The sequence below is a fragment of the Pelobates fuscus genome, chromosome 3 (assembly GCF_036172605.1).
Source record: "Pelobates fuscus isolate aPelFus1 chromosome 3, aPelFus1.pri, whole genome shotgun sequence".
NCBI classification, from domain to species: Eukaryota; Metazoa; Chordata; class Amphibia; order Anura; family Pelobatidae; genus Pelobates; species Pelobates fuscus.
The window spans coordinates 199455631-199478622 of NC_086319.1; positions in this window are offsets into that span (position 1 = coordinate 199455631).

A 22992-nucleotide genomic window follows, 5' to 3' on the forward strand; every position below is an offset into this window, starting at 1 on the left:
TACATAAATTACAATAGATGAATTCATTATTTTTTACTTCTAATCATATCCAATACAAACAGCCCGATTTAATGGTAAGGTAAATTTCTATGGAAATTGCACCTTGTCTTTATTACACCCTGTATATATATATATATATATATATATATATATATATATATATATATATATATATATATATATATATATATATATATATATATATATATATATAAAATCCCCTCTAATGTCAGACCACCTCCATATATCTATATATCCTTTAGTTATACTTAAAAATGATTGGCTTTATAATGTGTTTGAATCATTTAATAATTATTTTTTTTATAGCTTGATGATTGAACTACAGTTAAATTACATTTTTTTGTACTATCTGTTCTATCACTCACTCACCCAACCCACCCATCCTTACATCCACCTATCCATCCATCCACCCACCCAACCCACCCATCCTTACATCCACCTATCCATCCATCCACCCACCCAACCCACCCATCCTTACATCCACCTATCCATCCATCCACCCACCCAACCCACCCATCCTTACATCCACCTATCCACCCACCCAACCCACCCATCTTTACATCCACCTATCCATCCATCCACCCACCCAACCCACCCATCCTTACATCCACCTATCCATCCTTACATCCATCCACCCATCCATCCACCACGCATCCTTTTTTGTTTTTAATGAATATCACAATAAAAGGGGTGCATATTTAATCACTCATTACAGTTTTGGACCCAGTCAGGTATACATCCCTATTTCCCTACCACATACATATAGCTGTGCACTGTACAATATTTCTCAATAAAAGTTGTCATTATCCATGGGGTGACTGTCATTTTATTTAAAACAAATCCCCTTTCCCACCAATTATTAGTTTGGGCTTTGGGGCTTCTTCCACAGTATTAGCATACTGCAAAACCACTCCATGTACAGCATCATGAACCCACATCAGCAACATGAACCCCCTCTAAACACCCACTGTTTCCTACACATTTCCTTTTCTGTACCCTAACCATTTCTCCCCATTTGTGTTCCCCTCCCTTTTTTCCCTTTCTCTTTGATCCTAATTGCTTTCTCTGTGTTCACCTTTCATCCAAGCAAACTGGCTTCCTGGATTTATATTAGTATACAGTGTTATGTGCCATTATTTGCTTTAATACATTATGATAGAATTATGGATCAGTTGCAGTGATTTCTAAAATTCAGATTATGCTGCTACAAACATTTATTACATGATTCTAACACTGATATAACACATTGGACTCTATGTATAAAGTGCAATCACAACAGACTCACATGATTTTCTTGAATAATCCACATTTGCCAAATGTTCCCAAATTCATTGTAGGGGTGGACTAAAGTCTCTAAATACCTGGGACATATCCAAACATATTATTATTTTCAATGTAATGTCATCAATCATTCAAAGGCAATCGTAGTACATACACCGAGCTACAGGTTTAAACTTTGGTGTTTATTGGTAGAGTTTTTCTGGAAAAAATATATACTAAGAATAGTTTTTTACTAAAATGAGAAATAAAAGTGAATTTCACGTTTAAGGCCAGAGTAGTTGAACTGGAAGCATAGCTGAGATTTTTTTTTCCTGGTCAGCTATTTTAATCATCAATTTGAAATTCACTTTTAATCCTCACTTTAGTAAATATGCCTCTATATTAAAAGAACAGTATAGCGTCAGGAATACAAACATGTGTGTCTGTGTATAGCTGTGTGAGCAATGTTTGGGTCCCTGGCCTCCCTGTCGGCTATTTGAAAAGGCAGTGCTTACATGAAAAAACTTGCAAGGACAGCCTATAGGCACCAGAACAACTACATTAAGCAGTAGTTGTTCTGGTGACTATTGCGTCCCTTTAAGGTTTGTTACCCTGTCGACAACTTTCAGAAAATCAAATGTGAATGTAGACTTTGGGGCCACTTTTACCTTGTTACTACAGGGAACTAAAAATTGAGTGTAGTTGTTGGGGCTAATTCCCCCTTATTAGGTGGAAACATCAGCACCCTACCAGCAGCAATATTAGTCCAGATCAGTAACAAGATTTCTCATGGAATCCCTATCTTTTCTTTTTTATTGATTTAATCTTGGAGTGCTTTCTGATTTCATATCATAATATGTTGTGATACAATATTATTTACTCTGTTCTTTTTCTTTTCTATGGAAATTGTACCTTGTCTTTATTACACCCTGGCATGTGAGATGCATTACATCTGTGTACCTTTGGTTTGTCACTCCTTTTTCTGTATAACTTTTTTTTCTTTTTCTTTTGTGTGAAATTCAATAAAACAAATAAAAGAAAAAGGGAGACATTTTAATTTTAATAAATTCTATCAAATTTATAACATAGGGAGACAAATAAAGAAAAAGAAATATACAAATTATATGCAAATTAAAATGTTCAGTAAGACTTAGGCTCATGACAGCCCTGAAACATGTGGTTCTGTGTCCACGTGCTATTGGTAGCTAAATGCAGTGCATTATGTCTGCCGCAGAGTTTGGTGACACGTGTCCCCTGCTATAATTGCTATGTGCGATGTCTCTGTCTGGTCTCTGACCAACAAGATTTGAGAGATGTCCTGGTATGCTTTCGTCAGATTTACTATAAAATATATAGGAGTGGATTACAGTCTGTGGCGAAAGTAACCTCGCCACTGGTTTTTGGATGGGCCTGTTTGCCAGCCTCCTGCCTCAGGACTATGGGCCATGCAAAAAGGCTCATAAAAGACCTTGTTTGTGCCTTTTTGCTGTTCTGTTCGATAGATTGTATTCTCCTCCTATTCTAACATTGTCCCATTCGACTACCAAACAACCGCACGAACCACCCAGGAGCTTGTTTACACCTATTAACACCTTGGAACAGTTCTCACCGCAGTTTTCTAATTGTTCGTCTGGGTGGCCGCAATTCCTATGGACAACCATGAGGTGGCGGCCATCATGTTCGCATGAACGCAGGCAGCAGTGTTTGGGCATGAATCTCATGGAACTAAAATCGGACACAGAAACTCCCGAACACCGCTGGACTTCCCTCATCGCCTGTGTTCGGTTCTATACAATTTAGAAGGGCACTGTTGGTAAAATCGTTCGTCTGGATGAGAGGAACAAGTTACAGGGTAAGATCATTGACTATGCTTGGTAGTTTGTTCATTTTCCAAACTACCGAACTAGACCGACCACAAGCCCTGATTCTCTGGAACTGGTTTGGGCATGGGACCATGCGTGCAGTCGGTCAAAAATAAGTCTTCCAGAAAATTCCTGAGCCCCTGAACTGATCTGGGTGATTTTGGGATATGTGGGTCACCCAGACCAGGGTTATCAGGGCTATCAGTTTCTGATCCAATTATCTACCAGGCACAGAGGAGGGATTATCTGATTATGTATGGGTGGGTCATGTACTTGAACAACTTTGTCATTGGTCTGTAACTTTGTACTGTAGTCTTCCATCAGGTCCAGGTGGGAGTACCCTTTGCATGGGGACTTGCGTATAAGGCCAGTTGTGGCTACCATTAAATTAGTTCCTGCCTACCCTCAACATAGAGTCTCATCTCATGTGTGGAGGGAACAGCTGTATCTGCTCTGGGGGTTCCTATATCACTATACTCCTCTGGGTTATATTCACCTTCTCTTGTAAGAGCACCCTGCTACACTCTCTGGAGTAGGAGAGGTCTGCCACTGGAAGCTGGATCCTGGTCTTGGGTCTTGGGTGGAGGACGGCGAGACCCCAGCCAAGCTGTAACGCTGGAAGTGGGGACTACGGTGCTGGTGGAGTGCTTGGAAGTACTCGGAGGTACTAGGAAGCAACGATTGGTGGAGGCACCCAGTTGAGGTGCCAGGCAGTCTGTCACACAGTCCATAATGATGTTTTTATTGTATATCATAATTTAATTTCCCCATGGCACCGTTGGAGGATGGTACTACACTAGTCATAGATGGGGTCACTGGGTAATCCTAACATGGGAGAGACTTGATCAATAATTGACTAGGTTTAGAACAAACCAAATATAGTGCACCTGAGACCCATCAATGCTCAAATGGGAGTCATACATGATCATTCCAACAGGGAAGCTCTCCATTTCTTGCCATGAGGCTAGAGGAACAGAAATTTATTTTTATGTTTTGGAGTTATTATTATTATTTTTTTTTTACATTTGAAGGCTTTTTTTGCTCTCATGTTGTCATGGCTCAAGTTTTTGTTCTCATCCTTCGTTTGTGGATATATTTACATGCAGGAAAAAGGACTAGAGAGGCATACGGCCTACATCCGTACTGTGTGTTTGGAGATAAACTGGGCCTCACTACGTACTGTTATAAGTGTTATAAGAAGTTTGGGGAATACTAGCCCACCTTATAATATTGTATCCTCCAACCTAAACCCCATGAATGCAGGAATGTGAGGGTCCTTAACTCTGCTCTATGAATAAATTAACCTTAACTTCATTACCTGCAAAAATAGAGGAAGAGGAGGGAAAATTATCTGAACCTTCTAGTTTATGATGATATGTTGGATGTCTTTCAACATTTTGAGGGTATTTTCACTTAATGGTGAATTATAGAAACTTGAGAACTGACTTTCAAACTATATGCTAAAGGAGCCTTTCTTCCACTCATCCAGTTTGGCAGTTATATCCAATTCAGCTATTTTTCCGTAAAATTTTCATGTTGGTTCTAATTCACATTTGCAAGTTGCCCATAAATTCACTCATTACTCATGTGGACTAAAATATCTAATTACATGTGACAATGGTTAGTTTTTACTCTAAATTCACTGACTTTCAAAAGCAATTACAAAAGAGAATTGTAGGCAGAAAACATTATTGTAGTGGTAGGCGTAGGAGGGAAAGTTTATTTAATTAGATATTTATTTCTAAAGTTTATTTCTGGGGTGAACACACTGCCATTTTTTCCCTTGTCAGGTATGTCTAGGAAAGTATATGGATGGGTGTGAAAGACTGGCGCCATAAGTAGTTAAGCAACAAAACTACAAACCATAAATTGCAATGCAATGCAATAAAAATACTCATTTAAGCTACATATAGTAAAGTGTAATTCCATGCAATAAAAATACACATTTACATATTTAACTTATTCATGGAAAAAAATGCAGGGTTGAAAATGCATGGAAGTTCCTAGACAAGCCTAGGTTTCAGGAGACTTCTTTGTTTTATTTTTTTGTTGGCTTTTTTCCCCTGTAAAGGTAGTAACATCAGTGATTGACACGTTATGATAAGTTATAAATGAAGAAATAGATAGAGATAAAACGATGTTATTATTTGATCTACGGGTGACCAGGCATTGGTAAAAAAAAACGCAAGAATAATAATGCATGGTAATGCCATGCCATTAGAGTACATCTATGTAAAGTTTTATTGGAGGTTTTGCAAATATGTTGTGTGGAAGTGATTGTTCTTGGAGACATGTCCAAGGCTGGTCAGAGATGCAAAATTTCCTCCTCTCAGCTGTGGTTGTCACCCTTGCCTAAATGTTCACTATGCAATGAGAAGGAACATGATGAATGGTGCAAGGCTCAGGGTGGAATTTATAAATCACAAGTGTAATCAAGGCTGGCTTAAAGTCCCCGTGGGACTGTTGCTGAAATGTTTGGTGGGCTTACACCTGAATACAAGTGGGGACTCTATACTAGGGATTTTAGGCATATAGATAAAAAAACAAAGCATTTCTACGTGTACCTTGGACATTTGAGAAATACAGCAAATCATCACTATTTCATTATCATATCTATGTTTCCTTCCTTCCCACTTTTTCATCATTTACTGTTTCAGATATTATCTTTTTATCATAATTACTTAATTTCCTGAGTATTTCTACAGAAATCATTGTTACTTAGTCTCCGCCAATCTTTTTCCCTAATCGGTATCAATCACACCTATGTAATATCCATCTGCCAGATATTTCCATCTCTATTCACCAATGCCCAATTATTCCTTTAACCATGTCCCATAGCTTTTCTCTCCTCTTACTATATTCCCTGGTCCATATTTTCTCTGTTTTGTCATCTGTTTTCCCATATCTGCCAAGACCTCTGTCTCAGGAGCTATATTCTCCTTTATAGCCTCTATGTCTCTTCTAGTTTATGACTTCCACTTCCTATTCTACCGCTCTCCCTCATCTTCTCCTTCCTCCTCTACCTCTCTTCCATCTTCCACAATTTTAGTACACTGGTCTATTCACCTTTCCTTCACCTATGTCCTTTGCTTTGTGTATTTCCAGTAGTCTCCTGTTAATTTGTCACTGGGTTTCTGCCATCTTACCAGCCCCCTTCCACAGTCTTTCACTCCTCTATTTTCCTATTTGTCTTTTATCTTGTTCCCTTTTCCATGTCTCACATCTATGTTTTTAGGATTCTCTCTTCCAGTGTTGCCTAATTTATCCATCTTCCCCACAATGTCCATTGTCAGTTAATGTCCCACTCTTCTTTCTCTTGCTGTTTGCATTTGTACTTTAGTTATGTTTCCTTGTCTCTCTTTCCCCTTCCAACTTTGATCCTTGGTCCATCCAATCTTTCTGCTCATACCGATGCCTCTTAGATTTCATTTCTGTACTCCCCGCCTCAAAATCCACCATCTCTCATTCTTTTTTTTTTTCCAAATCATGTTATTCTTCCCCAGTATGTCCTGTAAGAATGGATTTCTGCCCCAGACTCACTTTTTTTTTACTCCAACATCCACAAAATGAAACCATAGTCTGTTGATTTATGGATGGAGCCTGCATCTACTGAAGGCACCCTCTATTCCATAATGTATGTGCATTGCCCTGGGCTCCAAATATAGTTGATAGATAAGGAGCATAAAAAAGCTGGTACAGATACACACACAAATGCACACACACACACAAAAATTCATATGCACACATGCTGACATTCCTATAAACATTGTCAAATTCAAATATACACACATGCATATTCACACACTCACATTCATATGCACACACACACACACACACACACAAACACACACACATATATTCACACACGCACACTTACATTCATATATACACACACAAATTCCTGTACACGCATACATGCAAATTCATACACACTCACATTCATACGCACACACATATTGACATACTCAAATTCATGTATACACATATACTCATATACTATCATTCATATCATAGGCGTAACTGTAATAAACCGGGCCCCGCTATGAAAATTTCCCTGCCCCGTTCCCCCGCGTGTTTCATTCCCTCACCCATAGCCCTTCCATGTGTCTCATTCCCTCCTTGCAGCCCCTCCATGTGTCTCATTCCCTCCATGTGTCCTATTCCCTCCATGTGTCTTGGCCACTCTACAGACAGCGGAAGGAGGGGAGCAGCACAGCATGCTCTGACCCTGAAGGTGTGCCGGTGGCCCACGGACACAGGGTCGCAGCTGCGGCCAGGGCCCAAGAGTGACAGGACCGGTTGCCTCTGCGACCCCTACGACTGTGGTAGGTACACCCCTGATTCAGTTACTCCAGGGGGCCTGGCCTCCCTGCGGACCCCTGCGACCAGGTACCCGCCGCCATCTTTGCGTCCATGTGTCTTGGCCACTCTACAGACAGCGGAAGGAGGGGAGCAGCACAGCATGCTCTGACCCTGAAGGTGTGCCGGTAGCCCACGGTCACAGGGTCGCAGCTGCGGCCAGGGCCCAAGAGTGACAGGACCGGTTTCCTCTACGACCCCTGCGACTGTGGTAGGTACACCCCTGATTCAGTCACTCCAGGGGGGCGGCCGCCCTGTGTACCCCTGCGACCGGGTACCCGCCGCAATCTTTTGCGCTCCCGGCCCACGCGGCAAACTGCCAGGGCCGCTGTCCAAGAGGTCCATCAGGTGGCCCATGCTGTTAAGAACACACAATGGAGATGGATTGTCAGGGGGACCGGTCAGCGCTGCAGCGCTTTAACAGCACGACAGGGCTCCCTGTGATTACATCACACGCTGGGAGGAAGTGACTGCCCTGGTCACTCCTCCCAGCAATCACACAGAGCCTGCGCGGAAGGAAGCAGAGGGAGTTCAGATTGGGAACTCTGCCTCCTTCAACCTGAGTCACCACTGGACCCCAGGGAAAGTCACCCCCATGCACCTAAAAGGTAGGAAACAGGAGAGTGACTTAAACATTGTGTGTGTGTGTGTATTTGTTTGTATGTGTGTATCTGTCTGTCTGTATGTGTCTGTCTGTCTGTGTGTGTTCTGTCTATTTGTATGTATGTATGTATGTGTCTTTGTATGTATGTGTGTCTTGTGTGTGTGTGTGTCTGTATGTATGCGTGTCTGTCTGTTTGTATGTATGTGTCTTTGTATGTGTGTGTGTGAGCCTGTCTGTGTGCCTATCTGCCAGTATGTATGTGTGCCTGTCTGTTTGTATGTATGTGTCGTTATATGTATGTGTGTCTTGTGTGTATGTGTGTGTCTGTATGTATGTGTCTGTCTGTGTGTCTGTATGTGTGCCTATCTGTATGTCTGTAAGTATGTGTCTTTGTATGTGTGTGTGCCTGTCTGTGTTTGTCGGTCTGTATGTATGTATCTGTGTGTGTGTGTCTGTCTGTATGTGTGTATGTGTGGCTGTCTGTATGTGTGTATGTATGTGTCTTTGTATGTATGTGTGTTGTGTGTGTGTGTGTGTGTGTGTGTCTGTATGTATGTATGTGTGTGTATTTCTGTTTGTCTGTGTGTCTTTGTGTATGTATGGCTGTCTGTTTGTATGTGTGTGTGTGTGTGCCTATCTGTGTGTGTGTGTCTGTCTGTCTGTATATATGCGTGCCTGTCTGTTTGTATGTATGTATGTATGTATGTGTCTTTGTATGTATGTCTTTGTATGTATGTGTGTCTTGTGTGTGTCTGTATGTATGTGTCTGTCTGTGTGTCTGTATGTATGTATGTGTGCCTGTCTGTATGCATGTGTCTTTGTATGTGTGTGTGCCTGTTTGTGTCTGTGCGTGTGTCGGTCTGTATGTATGTGTCTGTGTGTGTGTGTCTGTCTGTCTGTATCTACGTGTGCCTGTCTGTCTGTATGTATATGTGTGTATGTGTGTATGTCTCTATGTATGTATGTATGGATATATGTGTGTCTGTCTGTCTGTATGTATGTGTGTGTCTGTCTTTATGTCTGTATGTATGTGTGCCTGTCTGTTTGTATGTATGTGTCTTTGTATGTGTGTGCGTGTGTGTGTGTGCCTGTCTGTGTCTGTATGTGTCTGTCTGTCTGTCTGTATGTATGTGTGCCTGTCTGTTTGTATGTATGTGTGTTAGTATGTGTGTCTTGTGTGTGTCTGTATGTATGTGTCTATCTGTGTGTCTGTATGTATGTTTCTTTGTATGTGTGTGTGTGTGTGCCTGTCTGTATGTATGTGTCTCTGTGTGTGTTTTTACCTGTATCTATGTGTGCCTGTCTGTTTGTATGTATGTGTGTCTTGTGTGTGTGTGCGTGTCTATGTGTCTGTATGTATCTGTCTGTATGTGTGTGTGTCTCTATGTATGTATGTGTGTGTGTGTCTGTTGTGGGGAGGGAGTGGGGGAAAGAGGGAGGGGGGGCCCATGGATCAGTTTTGCACCGGGGCCCCATGGATTGTGTGTACGCCACTGCACTGATTCATATACACGCATGCTCACAGTTGATTTTTATTTAGGCTACTATCATTTGTGTCTAGTGGTTTGCTGCTGGGATACATCTCTGTTCTGACTATAAATCTTCCTGCAGCTTTGTACTAATGCTGGAGTTTGCGTGATGTTACCTCTCAGCTCCAGGCATTAGTACGGGGCAGTGAAGCAGCTGTACAGTGAAAATACATAGTAATTCTCTCCAAGTTCCCTGTTGCTCGCGATGTCAGTCACAGATCTGAACGTGAAGTACAGGCACTTAATTTTAGATATGTGGTAGTGTCCATTCCACCAAATCTTTTCAAAATGGGGTAAGGATAGGGATAACAATGGCTAACAAAGTTGGGATAGAGCCCTGGTGCGCCAAATCCCCAGGTATTTTATTATCAGACTGACCATCGGAATGGAAAACTCTGGCTGATCGGGTAAGACCACTGCTGATCTTTAGGTTTAGAATAGTGGACTTGGAGAAATTGATTTTGAGTTTGAAAGTGCACCATAAGTTGTAAACGCTTTCATTATAATGGTTAGCAATATGCAAGGTTTAATTGGAATGTTACAGACAACAAGAGTTCATTCGCATAAGCATTCACCACTTTTGTCAGTGTTATGTGAATGGAGAAATGGTTTGAGGACACGGATAAAGAGAAGCAGAGATATAACTGGGCTACGCAGCCTGAATATCTGAATATGAATGTACTACGTATAAAATCCAAGTACGATATTCTTATCGTACTTTATACAGTGCAGTTGACAGACGCAATATACACATGACTAGAGACACTGCAAGTTTAAAGACTCCAGAATAATAGGATAGGAGGAGCCTACTTAAAAAGGATCACAGGTTAAAGGAAGTGAGTAATGATTGCACAATAGACACTACTGCAATAAAATTGCTTGCACTGCTAAAGCCATGCCCTCTAACTTGTTCCTGGGAACTGCTGACCTTGTGACCAAAGGTCATTTTCTCAATTGCCTCTCAGCAATTGTCCCTTGTCATCGCAATGGACTATGTTAATTGCTTGTTAGAATAAAAGTGGTACTAATGTCCTGATTGGCCCACACAAGTCACTAGCTGGCCACAATAGCAAAGATGAAATGACGTTTCAAACGGTAGATTATCAAAATTATTTTCAAAAGCTGCTTTCTTGGCCAAAGGGGATGTCAGCCAACCACACTGTATATAGTTATGTTGCCAAATTTATGCTAAAGCAGCTGAAATTTAAATATAGTATAATTCACATATTTTTATTCTAGTTTTGCATGTGCCCTTCACTTCATGATAGCAAATAATTACATCACTTTAGTGGGCCTGTTTCTTGTTCAGTCTATCAATTCTATATAAAAAAAAACATGAATTCTATCTAAAACATATTGGAAGATATTTGTCAAAGTGTTCTGAAAAGTCATGGCTAAATTACATTATTATTTTGAATGTATTTATTAAAGTGTGTATAACGGTGATAAAACATGAATGTTTTCTTCATTGTAAATTCTGCGCTTTTTCACAGAAATTTACATTTCAGAAGCCCACCATTGGCAAGAAAAAAAACAAACAGACAAATGAAAAAAACGTTGCAAAAAAAAATCACATATTCAAAAATAATAGTTATAACGCAAAATAAGTAATACACAAAAAATACCAGACAGATTTAAGAAATTGCATCCAACAATTTGCTGAACATTAAACATAAGATTATTAAGAACACTTTGATAAATCTTCCCCAGTGGCTACATACAAGTTGAAGTGGACGAGTGTCCATGAATTGGGCAGTCTGTAGGCTTTAAGCTTTTTTTGAGTTCCCTGTTTAATCAGCAGACGGCTGTTCAATAATTAATGCGTTGGGACTTTTTTTTTTTTTTAAGAAGTGCATCTGCAAGTACCTTTTAGTTATAGGAAGAGCCTGGTCTTGCAGACTTTCATTTACCTATAGTGATATAAGGTTATTTATTTCACAGTGTTTCCAAGCCATAGCCCAGAACAGTTTTTTTTTACTTTTTGCTGCATCAATGAAAAGATAAGTTAGTACCCACTAAAGGAGATGAAGCTGAGGGTTTAGAGTTTATTATGAAGTATATTTGGGCTTAGATTAAGTATTACAGTATATGTCAAATTCTTTAGAAATGAATTGCACATTTAATAAATGCGGCGGCGAGGCTCATCTTCCTGTCCGCCCGCACCTCCCATGCCCTTCTGTCAGTCCCTACATTGGCTTCCTGTAAGATATAGCGCTCAATTTCAAATTCTGGTTCTTGCTTTCAAATCGCTACATAATGCTGCTCTCACCTATCTATCCTCCCTTATACACAAGTATGTCCCGTCTAGGCCCTTACGATCTGCTGAAGACTTATGTCTATCTTCTGTCCGTACTCCCACCTCTGATGCTCGCCTTCAAGATTTCGCGAGGGCTGCACCGTTCCTGTGGAACTCGCTTCCCTCCTCCGTTAGATGCTCACCCAGTCTCCACTCCTTCAAAAAAATTTTTAAAAACCCACTTCTTCATAAAAGCGTATCAATTAAACAGTTAATAGCTCCTGACTGTTTCCTATTCTGCAACTGTCACTAGTCTAATACTATCCTTACCTTTTGTGTAATTTTACCCCACTCCCTCTAACATGTAAGCTCATTGAGCAGGACCCTCAACCCCTCTGTTCCTGTGTGTCCAACTTGTCTGGTTACAACTACATGTCTGTTTGTCCACCCATTGTAAAGCGCTGCGGAATTTGACGGCGCTCTATAAATATCATTATAATAATAATTTAACATCCCATTGGATTTGGATTGAATGGGATTCCTTTAAATAGATACCAATGAGGGCGCAAGCTGGCAGTATGATGCATGAATGGCTGGATAGAATAGTTTAAATGTCAATCCCTTTTCTGTTTTTTCCACTGTTAAGTGGAGGCTATAATTTTTTTTTTTGAATTTTTTATTTTTGTTGTGCATAGAAGGTTACAGCATTGCTTGCATGGCCACAGCAGCTCTGACAAGCAAATTATTCGTAAAGTCGTGAACATATTAGTGGCATACGATTAACTGGCACATTTTTGTTTTAGCAGATGAGTCTTATAACACTTAGTAATTGCTAGGCGTTGCATAATATCAAGTAGTGAGTATCGGTTACATGCAGGTAATTTGCTTAGATTAGTTAGGTACATGCTTAGGTATGAACGCTACCACATCACCCCTTACGCCCCTTAGCTACACTTGGGTAGGTAAGGCCTGAGAGATACTATATCAACCCCTTGCCTCTTATAACTATACATGGATGCCTTTAGCACATTAAGTCAGGTAATATTTCGCCATATTTGCGCTAGCGAGAGTAAAGACTATTTAGGTCATGCTTAAAAAGTCCCTTTGTGGCTGGAAAGGTCTGCCTTCCATGGAGTCTGCTTGTTCCCATTGTTGTCTGCTCGTGTTGGGGGGTTGATGTGCTCTGCAGGGTGCTCGGGGTCTTGTAGTCGGCCTCTGAGGCTGTTGACTCTTCGAGGGGTAGGCGGCATGCTAGGTTGCAGGGGTGCTAGCAGGTGTGGGATTACGGCCTGGACCTGTGCCTATTATGAGCTGCCGTTGTGGGTGAGCAGCTCAAGAGGGCACTGACCAGGTCTCCTTACCGCTTGGCGTCCGCCATCATGGTGTCTGTGGCTGGATTGCAGGTTTCGCCAGTTGTGCCTGTCATGCCCCCTGTTTCTCCGGTGTGTATTAGGCGCGGCGGCCATTTTGTTGTGTCCCATGCGGTCTCAGGCTGGGCTCCCTGCCGACCGGCTGTAGCAGTCGGGTCTCGAGGATGTGTAGACCGGGATCACCCCCCCGGTCCATGGGGGGGGGGTACGGGGTCGGTGTCCCCGTGGGTCTGACTCTGAGTGCTGGACGGTGTGCTGCAGGGCGGCGGCCGTCCGCCCCGCTTGCCTCCGGGGTAGGCCGCAATGGAGTCAGATCGGCTTTCTCTCCCAGGGGACTGAAGCCTATCAGGCCAGCCTCACCCTGGTTCCAGGATACTCCGCCCGGTGGGGGCCGCCGTTGCCGGTCTGTTTTAAGACGATAATCTTAAGGTTAGTGTGTAGTTTCATTTTAGGTTGCAGGAGCTGGTCTTGCGTGCGATCAGCCAGCTCGGCGGTCCGGCCCCGCCCCCCCACACAACCTTCTTTTAAAGCTTTCTCCGGAGGCTATAATTTTTAAATGTTTGGTGTGTCAAACTTGTACCTTAAAAATGCTGAGCATCAATGTAATGGGGCTGCATTTGTAAGAACACAACAATTCACCTTTTATACAAACACTAACTTGTATGGCATTAAACTTTGGAGTTGGTGGACACATAGGTTGGCGGTTAAGCTAATCTAAGTGTCCATATTATGGGTTTGAGGGCTATCCACCTTAAATAGGGGATACACATGCTTTTGAGTTCCTCTGACCAAATAGGGCTTTTGTAAACCAACACTTTGAACTAGAGAATATTATTTTAGCCAACAATATGTTAAACCCTAACTTACTCCAGAAACTCACAAAACATAGATGGTACAGATGTTACTGACATTATTAGTTGTAAACTTTCGGTATATTCATATTCAGCAATGCAGTCAATTATACAGACACAGCTGGAATCATTACAAGTTTAAAGACTCTAGAATAATAGAAAAGGAGGAGCCTGTATATAAAGGATCTCAGTCTAAAGGAAGTGAGTGCTGATTAAACAAAAGATGTGTATTAAAGCTGTATGATGTAGGCAAGCCACACTCTCTAACTTAATTCCTGGGAGCTGCTGACCTTGTGACCAGAGGTCATTTTATTTTTATATAAAAGGCACTTGATCACCTCATATTGGATTGTCACTCGTCATTGTGCATGATTCAGTTGCCTGTGTGCTATGTGGTTTCTCTTTTGGTCTGTAAAGATAGTCTCCTAATAGCTTTTTCGTCTTCCAATGTCCCATATTGGTACTTACAACAGAACCCACTTAAAAATTGCTTTACTTGAGTGATTGTCTTTATATCGTTCTCTCACATGTAGACCGGACCATCTCGTTATGTCATATCATCTGCATTATGTCAAAAAATACTCAAGTTTTGATGTAGATTTAGTCCAAGTGGCAAGAAAAATCACATTTACAAAGATTACTTTCCTATTGTGCAGCACTATGGAATCTGATGGCGCTATAAAAATAATATAATAATAATAATAATAATAATGAAAGTGAATGTCAAGATCTGTCAAAACTTGAGCCTTGCAATGCAATACTAGGTTATGTGATTTCATGTTACAGATTGTTAGGGAAACCTGTTTTATTTTGAAAATTGATTCTTTAAAGGGTTGTTTACTAAACTGGGAAATAATCTGAATTACAAGTCATTTTAAACTTTTAGGCTAAAATAGTCTAGCTAGAATAAAAGCTGATATGGCTAATTAATTTGGTTTATCCTGAATTTACATTCCCTGGTCTATTCATAACATACCCAGTTTAGTGAGGGCTGAAGCCCTTTTCCAATATTTGGGCTGTTTTGTTGCCTTGTCTATAATTGCAGGTTAGCAATGCTTCATATGAGGTACAAATGTTCTTAACTTTATAAACTACTATCATGTAGATCACAGAAACAGTTGAATGATTCTTTATTTCTAACCCCAGCTGCTATCTTTCTCGGGGACCTTGATAGTTTCTGCCTTTTTCAAGCTACCTGTATCTATTCTTTGCCTCTTTAGAGGTATTTAAAGAGACACTGTCACTTCCCAGATTTTTGCACCACCAAATTGCTTAATAAACTTTTGCAAACAGCTGTGGAAATCTTTCAAAAATAAATAAATCTATATTAAGCACATTAGCAAAGCATATACATTAATTAGGCTTTGCAATGGTGTATGCACTGTGCCTACACATGTGCAGAACTGACGGGTAAAAGCCTAGTGCACTTGTGCTTGTAAAGAATGTCTCTGGAGATGCTCAATCACAAGGTTTAGAGGTATCATAGGACAGCTTTGTCACCTACAATGTAGAAGTGCAGTGTGTAGATGTTAGTTTCTTTATTACCACCTCCACTTTATTCACTCCAGTAAATGTTTCAGTGGTGTTTACTTGAATGTGGGAACTTCTCTGTAAGTGAATTTAATTTCAGCTGGGTTAAGGTCTGCTAATACATTTTTCTAACCCCATTGTGATTTATATCTCAATCTAAAGGTCCACTCTTACTTAGGGTTTCATGAAAAGTGACATCACAGGATGTACAGTATGTACCAAGATCTAATGACAGAGCCTCGGAAGCTTTTAACAACTTTCTAGCCAGGGCTACCCACTTCCTCACTCAGGCAACAGACAACAGACATGGTGCATAGGGTAAGAGCATTGTGAAATAGAAAAACAAGTATATAGGTATAATATAACTAGGTAAACTTTTTCTGGGTTATCCCTTACCCTATTGTTAGGGTGTCCTTTATTTACAGAACTTATTGAAAGATGATGACACCTTTCCCTTTCAGTCCTGTGGTGACTTCACTGTCCAGACATAAGTCCTTGTAAAAGAATTTCATCTGCCTCCCCACCCCCTCCCCCCAGAATCTCAAGATTATGAGATGTGTGCAATACTTTAAAATCCATGGCCTTACATTTCTTGGGACTACAAATTATACACCGCATGACTTGCATCTTAAAAATTGCCATCTACGCATAAATGGTAACAATATTTGCACAATCTTCTTTTTCACTGTGAGAAATGCTTTCCTATGGACACTTTGAATGCGCTCGCGGCACTTGCAGCGCATGCGCATTTGGCTCCAGTGGGGAGCTGACATCGGAGTGGGAGGAGAGATCACCAGCGCCGAGGGAGCCCGGCGCTGTATTAAGGTAAGCTGCTGAAGGGGTTTTAACCCCTTCAGCACCACGGGAGGGGGAACCTGAAGGTGGGGGCACCCTCAGGGCACTATAGTGTCAGGAAAACCGCTTTGTTTTCCTGACACTATAGTGATCCTTTAATTTTACAAATTTGTGACAGTTACTGATCAGTAGTAGGTCTGTTTATTTAATGGTATCCATAGACATTGTGTAGATATAGCGCTTGCCACCTTTTCCACTTTGCCCTGTGCACCCACGCATTTTGAGCAATCCTGCGTCGGAATAATATAAGATCTCTCTCACTGATCTGGATTGGTGATTATGTATTTTGTTAATCGCATATTTACTTGTATTTCCAGTCAAAGGTTGCATGTCTAGCTATCATACCACTGAATGAATTAAATGTTACCATGTTTCTGGTTTTCTTTTAACCCTTTGTCACTTTTTTTCCACACCACTGTTCACATTTCAATATAATTTTTAATTAGAAAAACGAGAGCGTATTCATCCAGCTCCAATAAAAACACGATCAGTGCGACCGTACATAAAGTGCGATCTTAACATTTTTCTACGGATAATATATATTTAAAGGCAGGCTTAAAAAAAAAACGTTGGTTCTCAATATGCGTTTTTTTATGCTCACTTTTAACTACGGAAATACAAACTGCAAAGCGGTGAGTACAACCACTGAAAATAGCAATAGAAATATGCATACCTAAATAAAAGTACTTATTAAATCATATTTGGTTATCTCTTTATAAAAGTTAAAAAAAATTGTGTAAAAAATAAAATACATTCACGTAATAAAACATTGGTAGTTGATTGTCGATTTCCTTGTGGACATTTTTAATTGTTTAATAATAGTTTTCATTTTATTCTACCCAGGAACCTAATTAGGCAAAGCATAATGTATTTGGCTACTGAAACTCCAATTCCATTGTGGAGAAGACAATAAGATGCTCATATTCCTAAGGAAGTATTTTTTTTTTTTTTTGCCTGACATGAAGCTTAAATTAGTGTTTTACATTAAAAATGGTTAGGTGGCTGTGTCTGTGGGAATAGCTACAGGGGCGGGTTGGGAATAGGATGTAACAGGTGGGATTGTTTGAAGTAGTCAATTTACATTAATGATCCTCATCAACCTTTAGCTGACCTTTAATAAATAGAACTCAGAATACTTGGAATGGGTTGGATGTGCTTCTTTCAAAATTCTTAATCAGATTAGAATAACTCAAGATTCCAGTGTTTAGTGTGGTTTCACAAAACAAATATAAATTAAATGGGGTATCGAGGGCCAACATTTGATGAGGTTGACAATATACGTTTTCATATATAGCTACTTTTTAATTGACAAGGAAATAATTGGCATTCTATTAAATCACTATTATAAAGGCTTTGGTAGTTAAGTTGCAGCAGCTTGGGCCGCCAATGAGGATCAGTCAGTGTCTTGTTTGGTCTGATGAAATTGGGGTTCTATAATGAAAGCTTCAGCCATCTTTGATTCGGCAATAGAGTTGCACAATGTAAAATGTTTCACTAAAGGCCTTAGGGGGAAAAAAAAAAACAGCCAGAAAAGTTAAAATGGAAACTAATTTCAAAAGAATGTTTACTGTCGTTATTTTGCAAGGGGGCATTTACCATTCTCCATGAGTATGCAGATGTGTATGTGCTTCAGCACATGGTAGTGTAATTCATTGGTGCCTGCGTGAGTCTGGATTAAGTTAGCATGATCGGTGTCCCATAATGAAAGGAGAAATACCTTCATATATAGGTTTTACAGGATTTTGGGACTCCGGGGTGCTAGATTTCTATATTGGATTTATTTTACAGATGGCTTTGCTGGGTCCATATCTCAGTGTGGTGATATATTTTCTGTGTTATTCACATGTACGATACCTCAATTTATGTGCAGCTACAACCCCATAACATATGACCCCCAAGAACAAGTCTATTGTGCCAACTTGTAGGGCCAAAGTGGAGATTGCAGATTTCAAATTTTAAAACTTGGAATTATGTCAGACTGTCTAGCAGGGCCATTATAATATTTAGAGAAATACTATTAACAAATCTGTCACAAAAGTGTGTATTTTTCTACAGCAGTAATTATTTTATTATATTTCACATGATGTGAGATACAGAAAGTGCTAAAATAAATAAAAAAGTCACTGCACAGATAGTCTAATACAAACATATCACCAATAAGCAGATGCATTTCGGCTCCACAGTCAGCCTTCTTCAGCATCTGCTTATTGGGGACTTGTTTGTATTGGACTATCAGTGACTTTTCATTTATTTTAGCACTATCTATATGCCGCTTTTTACACATTGACATGGCGTTTTTTCTGTATATACTCCCTTTGGGAAGTATTGTGCTCTGCCTTTTATACAGATTTTTGTCCTGCAGTTCCTTATTTTATATATATATTTTTAATTGTATCTTTTTGTTTAATAAAGTCTGTGATTTTATACTTCTCATCCGGTGTTCCTGTCCTGGATATTATTCTCTAGCCTGTACAGGCACCCTGAGGCTGTCTCTACAGAGCCTGGTGCAGCTCCTATTTTGTGAGTTTTATTCCTCTCACTCTGTCCACATACGTACTAGTTTCATACAGAAAGCACTATGTGTTCTTCTACTACTTTTTTGTTTTACAGATTTATTGAAGCTTTGCTGCATTTCTGTATTAAAGGACCACTCTAGGCACCCAGACCACTTCAGCTTAATGAGGTGGTCTGGGTGCCAGGTCCTTCTAGGGTTAACCCATTTTTTCATAAACATAGCAGTTTCAGAGAAACTGCTATGTTTATGAATGGGTTAAGCCTTCTCCCTATGTCCTCTAGTGGCTGTCTCATTGACAGCCGCTAGAGGCGCTTGCGTGCTTCTCACTGTGATTTTCACAGTGAGAGCACGCCAGCGTCCATAGGAAAGCATTATGAATGCTTTCCTATGTGACCGGCTGAATGCGCGCGCAGCTCTTGCCGCACGTGCGCATTCAGCCGACGGGGAGGAGAAGAGGCGGATCGGAGGAGGAGAGCGGGAGGAGAGCTCTCCGCCCAGCGCTGGAAAAAGGTAAGATTTAACCCCTTTCCCCTTTCCAGAGCCGGGCGGGAGGGGGTCCCTGAGGGTGGGGGCACCCTCAGGGCACTCTAGTGCCAGGAAAACGAGTATGTTTTCCTGGCACTAGAGTGGTCCTTTAAGTATATTTTGTGTGCTCACTGTGGGTATATGATTTCATTTATTTGTGTATATGTGTTTTTGAGGTGACAGCGGAGTGCACCTTTATTATACCCACTCTATTATTTGTATTTGAAGCACCAACACTATCTCTTCATTTTGTATACATTAACTGAACACACACCCAGACTGCTGAGTACACACTGAACACACACCCAGACTGCTGAGTATACACAGACTGCTGAGTACACACACACACACACGCAAAGCTGAGTACGCACACACACAGGCTGCAAAATACACACACAGAGACTGCTAAATACACAGTCTGCTCAATATACACACACAGATTTCTGAATACACACACAGGCTGCCTAATACACACACACACAGACTGCTGCGTACACACATGCAGAGACTGCTGAGTACACACACACAGGCTGCAAAATACACACACAGGGACTGCTGAATATACACAAACACAGACTGCAGAATACACACACACAGACTCAAAAAAGCAAAAGCACGTGGGGTATATTAAAACGTATAATTTAAAAAAAGCCAATTTTAATAAGATTAGGGCAGCTCTACAACATATCGACTGGCATAAACTCCTTAGTGATAAAAACACTGAGGAAAAATGGAAACTATTCAAACAAATATTAGAAAGGTACATTTCACAGTATGTACCATTGGGTAATAAATATAAAAGAAACTAATTAAAACCAATGTGGCTTAGTAGAGAAGTAAAACAAGAGATTAAAAATAAGAAAAGGGCATTTAAAGCATTTAAATCGGACAAATCAGAGGCATCCTATATAAGATATAAGGAAGTCAATAATACTTGCAAAAAGGCAATTAAAGTGGCTAAACTAGAAAATGAGAAATTTATAGCCAAAGAATGCAAAACCAACCCCCAATTTTTTTTAAAGTACATCAATTCTAAGAAAACAAAAAATGAATGTGTAGGTACACTGAAAACAGAGATGGGTCTGTTAGTTAATGAAGACCAGGAAAAGGCAGAAATTTGAAATAACTATTTTTCTTCAGTATATATTAATGAGGATCCTATGGCAAGAGATAAGCAAATGATTGCTGCAACAAACTTGCAGATAACTTGTGATTGGATAACTCGAGACAATGTGCTACAGCTATTAAAGAAAATGAATGTAAATAAAGCTCCGGGGCCTGATGGTATCCACCCACGAGTACTTAAAGAGCTAAGTGGGGAAATAAGTGAACCTCTGTATTTAATTTTTCAAGATTCTTTTGTTTCAGGTATTGTACCGGAGGATTGGAGGAAGGCAGATGTTGTTCCTATATTTAAAAAGGGTTCAAAATCCTTGCCTGGAAATTATAGACCTGTGAGCTTAACTTCTGTGACTGGGAAATTATTTGAACGGTTATTAAGGGATAATATTCAGGAATTCATTGGGAAGAACTGTGTTATTAGCAATAATCAGCATGGTTTTATGAAACATAGGTCATGTCAAACTAACCTAATTGCATTCTATGAAGAAGTAAGTAGAAGTATAGATCAGGGTGTTGCAGTGGATGTGATCTACTTGGATTTTGCCAAGGCATTTGATACGGTTCCTCACAATAGGTTAGTCTTCAAACTAAAAGAAATTGGTCTATATGAATATTCTTGTTCTTGGGTAGAACATTGGCTTAAGGATAGAGTACAACAAGTTGTCATTAATGGTAAATTTTCAAGCTGGACAAAAGTGGTAAGTGGTGTCCCTCAGGGTTCTGTTTTGGGACCGCTTCTATTTAACATATTTATAAATGATCTTGAAATGGGTATTGAAAGCCATGTATCAGTGTTTGCAGATGACACAAAACTTTGTAAAGTAATAAAATGTGATCAAGATATTGCCTTGCTGCAGAGGGATTTGGATAGATTGGGGGACTGGGCACTAAAATGGCAGATGAAATTTAACTTAGAGAAATGCAAAGTTATGCACTTCGGGGTTAAGAATGGACAAGCAATTTACACCCTAAATGGTAGTGAACTAGGGATAACCACACACGAGAAGGAATTGGGAATTGTTATAGACCACAAATTAGGCAACAATATGCAATGTCAATCTGCCGTTGCTAAGGTCAGTAAGGTTTTGTCATGTATAAATAGGGGCATAAATTCTTGAGATGAAAATATAATTTTGCCTCTTTATAAATCGCTGATAAGACCACACCTTGAATATGCTGTGCAGATTTGGGCACCTGTTCTAAAGAAAGACATCATGGCACTAGAAAAAGTGCAGAGACGAGCTACAAAATTGATAAAAGGAATGGAGCATTTTAGTTATGAAGAAAGGTTAAAAAATGTAAATCTCTTTAGTTTGGAAAAACGGCGCCTGAGAGGGGATATGATAACATTATACAAATATATTCGGGGCCAGTACAAACCATTATCTGGAAATCTATTCATAAACAGGGCTATACATAGGACACAAGATCCCACATTTAGGCTGGAAGAAAGGAGATTTCATCTAAGGCAAAGAAAAGGGTTTTTTACAGTAAGAGCAATAAGGATATGGAATTCTTTGCCCGAAGAGCTGGTTTTGTCAGAGTCTATACAGATTTATAAACTGCAATTGGATAAATACTTGTAAAAACATAACATACAGGGATATAATTTCTAATTAGTGGGGTAATAGCTGCTTGATCCAAGGAGACATCTGACTGCTATTTTGGGGTCAAGAAGGAATTTTTTTCCTAGTTTGTTGCAAAATTGGAAGCGCTTCAGACTAGGTTTTTAGCCTTCTTTTGGATCAACAGTAAAAACATATGTGAGGAAGGCTGAACTTGATGGACGCAAGTCTCTTTTCAGCTATGTAACTATGTAACTATGTGACTGCTAAATACACACACACACACACAGACTGCTGAGTACATACACACAGACTGCTAAATACATAAACACAGACTGCTGAATACACATACACATAGACTGCTGAAGATACACACAGACTCACTGCTGAATATGTGGGCGTTCCCTCTCATGGCCATTGTAGTAACTAAATAACCTCCATTTGTTTAAAAATGCAAAGGGATTTGGGAAGCACGCATGGAACTTTTTTTTTCTCCTTTGGTTTTTACTGTATGTATTGGGGCTGATGTGTACTATGGTCATTGCTGCTGCCCAAGATTAGTGGCCGAAAATAGCTCCAGGTGTTCAATGACCATGTACCGCTGCCTGTGTTCGAAAGACAAAATGGCCATGCACTGGAACACGTGCGTTCGGTTACACGAATGGCAGCCACCCAGGGAAAGCACTTGAGTTTGTGGTTAACAGACAGGGGAGGTTGGTGTTCGGGGAGGTATAAAAGGGGGACCACACACCATCCATTCGGGAGATGAACAAGGGGGTACGGACAAC